General features: G+C 42.3%; 1 protein-coding gene across 1 annotated transcript in view; it reads right to left on the reverse strand.

Annotated features, from left to right (window-relative positions):
- Positions 1–9,277, reverse strand: part of SBF2 (SET binding factor 2) — a 500,212-nt gene that overhangs the window by 490,143 nt on the left and 792 nt on the right.

The raw sequence follows: 9,277 nt of genomic DNA on the forward strand, positions 1-9,277 counted from the left end.
TTGAATATGGCTCGCTGGCCCACTGGGTGATAAAAAGTTTGTGATCCAGCCCCACATTCAAAAAGGTTGGACACCCCTGCTCTACAGTGATCTATCCCCTGTACAATACTCTCCCTAGCATTGACCATTTATTGGGTTAGAGATGCCAAATAAAACATCTCCAACCATTCTGTTTGATCACCATTAATAGATCTATCATCCAGGAATGTATCCAGTCCCTGTTTGAACCTGGCTGTACTATCTGTCTCTACTATCTCCTGTGGCAATTAATTCCACACAAGTTAACTAGGCAGACAAGGTTCTTTGGGTAAATGTGATATATTTTATTAGACCAACTAAATAGTTGGAAAAAAATTGTTCTTTGCAAGCTTTCAGGCACAAACACCCTTCTTCAGGCATAGGGAGAGTCTGATGGTGTTTTGTGTGCTCTTCTGGGTGAAAGAAGGCAATATGCAAACACGTGGCAGTGAGGATCAGAGGGAACAGAAGACAATAGGTGAGAGGCAGGTAGGGGTTGGGGGGAAGGGGAATGTTGAACTAGTGATAGAATGTAACTGATAAAATATAGAGAAGTTACCTGGGGTTACTGGATGTTAGGCAGGTTATAATGTGCCATAAATCCAATGTCTGCATTTAGATCATGCTTTTTTTTTTATCCAGTAGTTTTATGAAGTGAAGTTCGTAGGCTCATCTATGAAAGGTGTTTTGTAAATTCCCTTTGAGGATTAGAACTGAGAGACTGGAGAGAGAGTGGTCGTCTTGTGAAAATTGTGAACCCACAGGTAACTGGGTGTTTTTGGCTTTGACGGATTTTTGGTGTGCATTCATTTTGGTATACAGGGGGTTTCTCCTACATATTTTCCATCAGGACATTTAGTGCACTGGCTGAGATCTGTTACATTTCTGGAGGTGCAGGTATAAGATCCAGGAACGGTGATGGTTCTGTTGTGGGGTCTAGTTATTGTGGAAGTGATGGAGATGTGTTGGCAGGTTTTACATTTCTTGTCCCAGCATGGTCTGGATCCATTTGGTGTGATTTGGGCCATAGGAAGTTTACTTCTAGTGATGAGGCTGCTGAGGTTCGGTGCTTGTTTAAAGGCTAAGATGGGTGGTTCTGGAAAGATCTCTTTAAGAACTAGGTCTTCTTCTAGTATGGGTTGCAATTGTTTGAGGATTTTCTGTATAGATTCCAGGGAAGGACGGTATGTCATAATTAATGGTGTGCAATTCGTAGGGATTTTCTTTTTGTACTGCAATTCTTCACATGGTATCCAGGCGGCTCTTTCAAAAGTGCGATCTGTCTCTCTGACGGAGTGTCCTTGTTGGTTGAAAGCCCTTTTGAGATTAGTGAGGTGACACCTGCAGGTATTTGGTGCAAATCTGGTGGTATTGGGAGGTCTTGGATGTACATTACAGCTTTCTTGGTGTGTCTAGGGTGATTGCTGGTTCTGTGTAGATATGTTGGTCCATGGGCTTCTTGTTTTTTGTTGTTTGTATTTCTAAAGTACTTTCTCTTGTTAGTTTTAAACCTGTCCCCTTCCTGACCAGGTGGTTAGTAGTACAATCCTAGTACTAAATTCTTTTTACTCAAGTACAGAATTTCTACCCACAGAGCTTGCACGGTACTTTTCCTTTCAGGTACGACTTTTATGCTGTTACTATCTATACTATCCTTAACACAGTACCCGTCCTCCACCTGCATGTCCCACTGTGTCATTCCTATATAGTTTGTAACCTGTCAGAACAGTATCCCATTGATTATCATCCTTCCACCAAATCTCCGAGATGCCTATTATGTCAAAGTCACCATTTAACACCAGGCATTCTAGTTCAACCATTTTATTTTTCAGGCTTTTGGCAGTGCCTCTACACAAATGCCAGAAGTGCCACCATCTTGTCTGAGACAAGCCTAAAGGAAGTGCCACCATCTTGTCTTAGATTTTAAGCCTAAAGGTATTTGTGTAGAGGCACTAACTTACTTTGTCTTAAAAATATTACACATTTAAAAGCAGATTGCAGCTACTCCTAACACAGCTGTGGTACAAACCAACAAACTTGATTTCCCAACCCTTATTCTTCTTACTTTGCACATCTTTTTTTGGCAGAGGGTAGGAACGTTAATTTGAGAGAGGAAGAAGGTGTCTGCCCCTAATTTGTGAGATAGCCAAGCAGAGCACCTGTACTGAGTTAAAAAAAATACATAGTTTAGCACTCTGGATGATGAGATTATACACGTCACATTATCCTCAAAAACTTCACAACAAGTAATTCTCATTTTGTTTACTGAATAAAGGTGGTTTGTTTTGTTTAACTGAACAAGTCACAGTATTTTCCTACTGCTTACAAGCAATCAACTTACAGAAAAGTGAAATGATACAAACTGCAGGACAGTGATTCTCAACCCAGGTACCACAGCACCCTGGGGAGCCTTGAGATCCTTTCAGGGGTGTGGCAGGGTGCCACACAATGTTAATTAATACTATTGGGTGTGCAAACACAATTCACAAGATAAACGCATAGATTTCAAACAGGAATCCACAGTGTCAAAAACATTTTGACCTTCTGTGGTTTTCCTGAGTTCTTTGCAGCAGAAGGATTGTTCTGTTATTTTTCTGTCATCAAAAAATTAGCAAAGGCTAAGAGCTGGCATTTTCCAAGGGGTGCTTCTAAGCTAAAAAGGTTAAGAACCATTGCTTTAGGAAATTTCTTTTCCCTATTTCAGTGAACTCCTTCTTTAGGTTTACATCCCAGTAAGAGGATAAGCAAATGGGAAGACGGAGTGGTTTCTTTAAAATAAGCAACATTGAACTATTCTGTAAAAGTGAGAAAGTAGGCAGTTGTAATAGGAACCACTCCTAGTCACACTGACTTCAGATTTACTTGCTGTAATTACAGATAAATGTGTTACATTATGGCAAGCCTTATGCTTCTATTATACACAGTACCACTGAATACAAGCAAGAGACACTAAATGTTGCTTCTGTTTTAGGAAAAATATTTACAAAGACAGATTCCTTTGTTTTGGCAGTTTTCTTTATGTACATTACAACGTCTTAATTATATTTAAAACACTTAAAGAAAAGCTAATTAAAGAAAAGTAATGGTGGGTATAGGGCAGATTAAACATGCCCATTATCTATTTTTTTCTTTCTACACTACTATATTGTTTCTGTTTTGGAAAAGCTGACTTTCTCTCATACCTTTTTTGAGCAAGGCCACATGTAAATGCCATTCATGAATTTAGGATTGGGGCTTATACCAGCAAAAACAAGAAAACAAGAAAAAGAGTGTTTTCTCATGCCCTTATATGATCTTTGCAAACATCTGTTCACTTCCCCAAATCCCATTCAAATTCCATTATGAAAAACATGAGACAGGAATTTGTTGTTAGGGACATCAAACACACTTCAAAACCCATGGAAAACAAGGCAAAGGGTACACATGCTATAGATTTTGTTCTCTTCAATGGATGGTGCCTGTGTTTTTTGACCACTATATGCTCTCCAAAGAAAACTCCATATATGCCATTTTGGTCTAGTTCTACAGCAGATCTCCAATACAACGATGTTGTGGAAAATGCTGATTATCTACCTCAACAAAAACATAGATTCTTCAAATAAATACAAGGCATAAATATGGGAAAGTAATTGAGCTTGTCATATTGCCAGCATAATTCATGCTTTAATACTACAGAATAAATATGAGAGGGAAAAAATAAAACAACATGCTTTGGATCTACTCGACAAGTGCAGGAGCCAGTAATTTAAGATTCTTAATTCACTTCACTTCTAGTGACAGTTGATGATGCTACATTCCATACACACCCAAAATTATCACAAATCTCATAAGTTTTGAATGCAGAAGGAATGCAAGTTCAAGCACCCAGTAAACACAACACTGACCTGCATACATGGGCTGTTACACCAAGAGAGTATAAACAGAAAGTTAAACTGGAAATTGTCACCATGTGTTTGGCAGGGATAGAAAACCAGGTGAATCAGATCTGCTTGTGTAGCAGGAAGGATGGTCTTGTGATTAGGATACTGCAATGCAAATGAGGAACTTGGATTCAATTCTCAGCCTTGGGCAAATCATTCATCTCTTTACCCAAATTCTTTATCTGCAGAGTGGAAATAATGCTTTAAACACTAACATTAAAACTGGGAGTATAAATTTGTTAGAATCTGTGAGGCTCTGCAGCAAGTTCTACAAAAGGACAGGAGTGGAACTTAGGCAACTTAGTTCACGTCTGCACTCCTTAAAACCCTGCCTAACCTGTTAAGCATCTAGGGGCTCCTATACACGAACAGGGAGCCTTCTCTGATGCACGGGAAATCCAGTGCCTTGTAGCACAGAAATTAATGCGCTCTAGCAGACTCTAGCGTCACATGTATCAGAGTCCCCACACTGAAAGATGGCGGCAGGGTGCTTTGAACTAAAGATTGTCCAACAAGCTTTAGTTCAAAGGGCCCTGCCACCATTTTTTCAGCATGGGGATGCTGATATACATGAGGATTGGGAGCTTTTAATTAGCATGGCTTGCTAATTAAAGTGCCCCCACACCTCCCAGGGCACATGTAAAATGCCCCAAGTGCTTGTTGATAAAGTGCCCCAAGTGCTTAGAGCTGTGTCCTTATGCACAGCCAAAACAGCCACCATCTTGGCAGAGCTGAGCAGCTTAAATTTTATCCGACACCTAAACCAATTGGAAATTCTCAAATTAAGTGCTCCTTTACCTAAAGGTATAGAGAGGCATTCAGCTCCAGAACCACACGTTTCTGGAAGCATACAGGCATTCTACCCTGTAGCCACCCCCTCAGGCAAACCCAGGTTGAGCTCTCAAGCCCAGAGGCTGCCCTGGGTCCCTGATGGCCACAGGGAAATGCTCCCCGTGACTTCCTGACCCCAGCCTGTGAAAGGTACAGGGAACAGCGGCAGCTTGACACCTTCCGGTCCCGAGAGGAATCAAGCAGTGGGGCAAATGCCCCTCACACCAGTCTATGGAAAGTGTGGGGGACAGCAGCAGCTCAACTCTTGCCAATCGTGGGAGCATTTGAGCTGCAGGGATACATCCTTTGTCCTTTCCACAAACCAGGGCAGAAGTGTAGCTGTTCAAGCTGGTGCAGGAAGAAGCAGATCTCCCTGGTGGAAGTGGTCGTATTTTCTTGTGGAAGAAAAGCCAGTTCTCTTCCATAAAAAAAACGCCTTGAATGGTTGTACTCTGTTTTTTGTGCTCAGAGAATGGAAAAGTGAACCAGTCTTCTCCTTCCAAAAGGGAAAATTTCACAGGTGAATGGACTTAAGTGTTAGTGGCTTTAAAGGAGGAGAATGAGTTGGCACTGGAGAGTTTGCATTAGCTTTTACAATGTGAGTGTGAGCATCTACAGCAGTGTTTCCCAAACTGTTAACACAGAAGATGCACTTTTTTCCTCCATTAAAATTGGCAGCACACTTCACTCTTACACCCGAAAATGGGAGTGGGGAAAAGGGGCTGCAGCGGTGCAAATGCATTTTACAGGTATTCAGCACCAGTGCAGGTCACTAGCAGCTGGAAACTGAATGCGTACTACAGCCAGGAAGAAGAGGGCTAGAAAAAGCGGTGGCAGCATGGGCCTTCCTCAGGGGAAGCAGTGTCAGGCTGAACTGGGGCAGCAGCCTCTTTGACATAGTGCAGGGAGCCTGTCTACTGCAAATCCTGGGACCGTGGGGTGGGGTGGAGGAGCAGTTGTAAACAAGCTCTCCACTGCCCTGGGAAGCCACCAGGAACAGGCATGACTGCAGTGGAAAGGGGAGCACAAAGACACTTATTGGTGAGGGCTCCCCAGAGCTCACTGCAGCAGGGATGGGACCTGGGTGAAAGAAAGAAAGCAAGAAAAAGAAAGAAAAGAATAATTTTCAGAGTGGAGTTCCACTGCTCTCGCAGCACACCCTTGGGGAACCACTGGTCTACAGGCTCCTAGAAAAGACTAAGCAAGCTAAATCCTTGCGTCTTTAACCCTTCAAGAAATGAGGTCAATGTTACAATGGTTTTAGTATGCCTACACCACTATTCGAGTAGGCAGATGTTAACAATGACATTGTAATAGTATATACCAATACTTCTGGAAACCTGTATAATTGTTATGTCTGTCTATACTTTTAGGCACCTACGTCCAAAAGAGGCTTTCAGACTGTAGAGCTAACTTGCAGCTGCAAGGAAGCAGCTAAACCCTGGAAAAAGGCAGAATTTTAGACAGGTGCCTCTATTTAGTATTCATATTAGCTTTTCAGCATGCTGTCTGTGTGAAACCTATCCTGAGGTGCCTAACCCTCTCCAGTCATACATATAGAGGAATGTCAAAATCATCTGACCCCATGGGCCAGACAAGTGGCATGGGGCAGGTTTATGTACTGGATTCAGCGCATGCCTCAGCCACAGCCCACACGCCACATACAACACTCCCCAGTCCCAGCCCCCCCTCATGCACCGCATGTAGCATGCTGGTCCAGTTCAAGAACCATGGGCAACACCACAGGTGGGCTCCACAGGTTGGATTTGGCCCATGGGCCCCATATCTTTGACACACCTGATACATTTTCACACTTCACTCAGGGCTATGATTTTTCAGTGGGATCCAGGCTCTTAAAAAGTAGGTCAAGCCTCTCAATGCTAAAGTTTTTCTGTAACTAGCCACTAAACAGGGGTCCTAAAAATATGACAGTAAAATGGTATTTCTCTTCCTTCCTCAAGACTATTTAAAAAGCCACTTAGATCTAAAGCTGTAACAGCGATATTGAGAACTCTCACCAAAAGAAGTTGTGTCTAGATTTCCTAAAACATTTAGGATTTGGAAATTTTGCATCAAATAAGCTTGAAATCATTTAGAAGAGATGGTCTATTGATTCTTGTTTTTATACTACGTACTAAGATTTTATACCCATTTCATTCAACACACCAGAACAAGAGTTTCTCTTTATTATCTCTATACATAGATTCTCTCTTTAGAAACTTTAAAAACTTCAAGGATCATATGTTTACAACATTAGAAACATTTTGGTCGCCTCTCTCATATAGAAGGAAACAAAATAACTATCCCAAGAGCTTGAATTGTAAGTTACAAGAAAAAAAAATGTCACTACTCCATATATAATGGGATTGTACGTGGGGGGGTGAAGGAATTTGGAATACAATGTGCGCCTAGTCTTGTGGAGAATGTTGTTTTCTCTCAAACATTTTCAGTACGGGTTGTTAAAGTAGCAGCAAACCAATTAAACAACAACGTCTAATTAAATCTAACATGGCTATTTTGACAACTTAATCTAAAGTTTGTCTTGAATTTTCAAAGCACAATCTTAACTTCATACATTCAAGTACCATGGGAAAAATAAATTAGATAAATTCACAGAATGCAAATGGACAAACCTACTTAATTTTCTGTATGTGAATTATTTCTTATAATGCAGACAGCATAAGCTGCATGTCCTTAAGATAAAAACCTACTTGTTTCTCTTCCCATGCACTTTCTATTTCCACCCTATACCTTCCAGAAACCCTATAATTTTTCCCCCAATTCCAGTGGCAAAACATCCTGAAATTGTTCATATCTTAATACAGAAGAATGGAAACAAATTCTGCCATGGACAGAAGACCTTCCATTGATAGATTTTTAGTCCACTAACATTTTATAAACAACATCTGGATTTTATACGTTTGTTATATTTAAAGAAGAAATAGAGAAAAGATAATACAGCTGCTATTTAGATTTCTCCAATGCATAAAGCTAGAAACTATGGAGTAACTGTTTCCTTCAAAAAGTCTAAGAAAGTTAATTTAAGTAAGAGTAAAAAAGGCTTGCTAGATGTAGACAAAGGAGTTCATTAAAGGACATTTAACTTCCAAAAATCCTTCTTAAGGACAATGTGCAGTTAACAGCTAAGTCCAGTTGAAAGTCTGTTCAGCAATATCAAAAGAAAATGTCAACACTACAGTCTGGAGACACTGATACTGCAATTAAGTAAAAAAACCCCAACAAAACCAAGCGTTCTCTGATGCTTGTGAAATGATAACTAAAGACGCTACCTCCCTTTCATTGACCAGACAAGGAAAATCATCTTTGCTTTGTCAATTCGGTTGCAAATGAAGCCTTCCCTAAACAGCCTGCAACACACCACCCTGCTACCTACACTATATCATCATCAGCCATGCATAAGCTTTTGGCATCAACAGCCTACTTTGTCAGATGCTACAAAGCATCTTTCATAGCACCTGATGAAGTAGGCTGTTGACGCCAGACGATTATGCCCATCTGAATGAGTTAATTTCTCTAATCCCTGCCCTGCCTTCTGCCTGACAAGACTCAAGTGGCTAGTTCCCCCTCTATGCATTGCCAACATCACCTCTGCAGGTGGTAGTAACTGCTCACCCTCAACCCAGCAGAAAGGGCGATGGCCCCAGCTGGTTTCTAGGGAGGTCCCTCTGAACCTTGACTTAATGTTTTGTTGCACAAGAACAGAAGTGCCACACAGGGTCAGAGCAGCGGTCCATCTAGCCCAGCATCCCTGTCTCTGACAGCAGCAGCAGTGGGGACCAACGTGCTTGTGTGCCACAAATCAGCCTCAAACGCCACTCCCCTGCCTCAAATGCCACCCCTTCCCCTGCCAATCTGGCTGCTCTGCTTCTGGCTGCCAGCTCATTCCCTCTCTGACCTGCTGCGGGCCCTGCACTTGTTTCCGGGGTACAGGTTGTAGCTGTGGTGGTCAAAGGACATAGGCAGACAAAGTTCTTTCGGTATCTTTTATTAGACCAACTAAAATAGCTGGAAAAATTCTTCTTTGCAAGCTTTTGGGTACAAATACCCTTTGTCAGGCTGAGGAAGCATCTGCACTTGGTCTCTGCTCTTCCTGGATGGAAAAGAAAAGAAGCCAGAGACCATTGGCTGCCTCAATTTGCATTTTCATCCACTGGCTTTCTCACACGCATACTGGCCTCTGGCACAGACCAACTGCAGGCGCTTCCTCAGCCTGACAAAGGGTAAAATTTATACCCGAAAGCTTGAGAAGACGAATCTTCCCAACTATTTTAGTTGGTCTAATGAAAGATAACGGTTTTCCCCGAAGAACCTTGCCTGCCGCCTGTGCCGCACCCTGGCGAGGGGGTGTGGGCAGGGTGTAACCACCCCCTGCCCCGGCCCCTCCCTGGCATCCACCAGCATTGGCTCAGAGGTGCCCGAGGGCCAAATCTGGACGGACGGACACACACGCACGCACACACCCCACAGGCCAAGAGGCAGGCGGGGGG

The sequence above is a fragment of the Alligator sinensis genome, unplaced genomic scaffold (assembly GCF_000455745.1).
Source record: "Alligator sinensis unplaced genomic scaffold, ASM45574v1 scaffold755_2, whole genome shotgun sequence".
NCBI lineage: Eukaryota > Metazoa > Chordata > Crocodylia > Alligatoridae > Alligator > Alligator sinensis.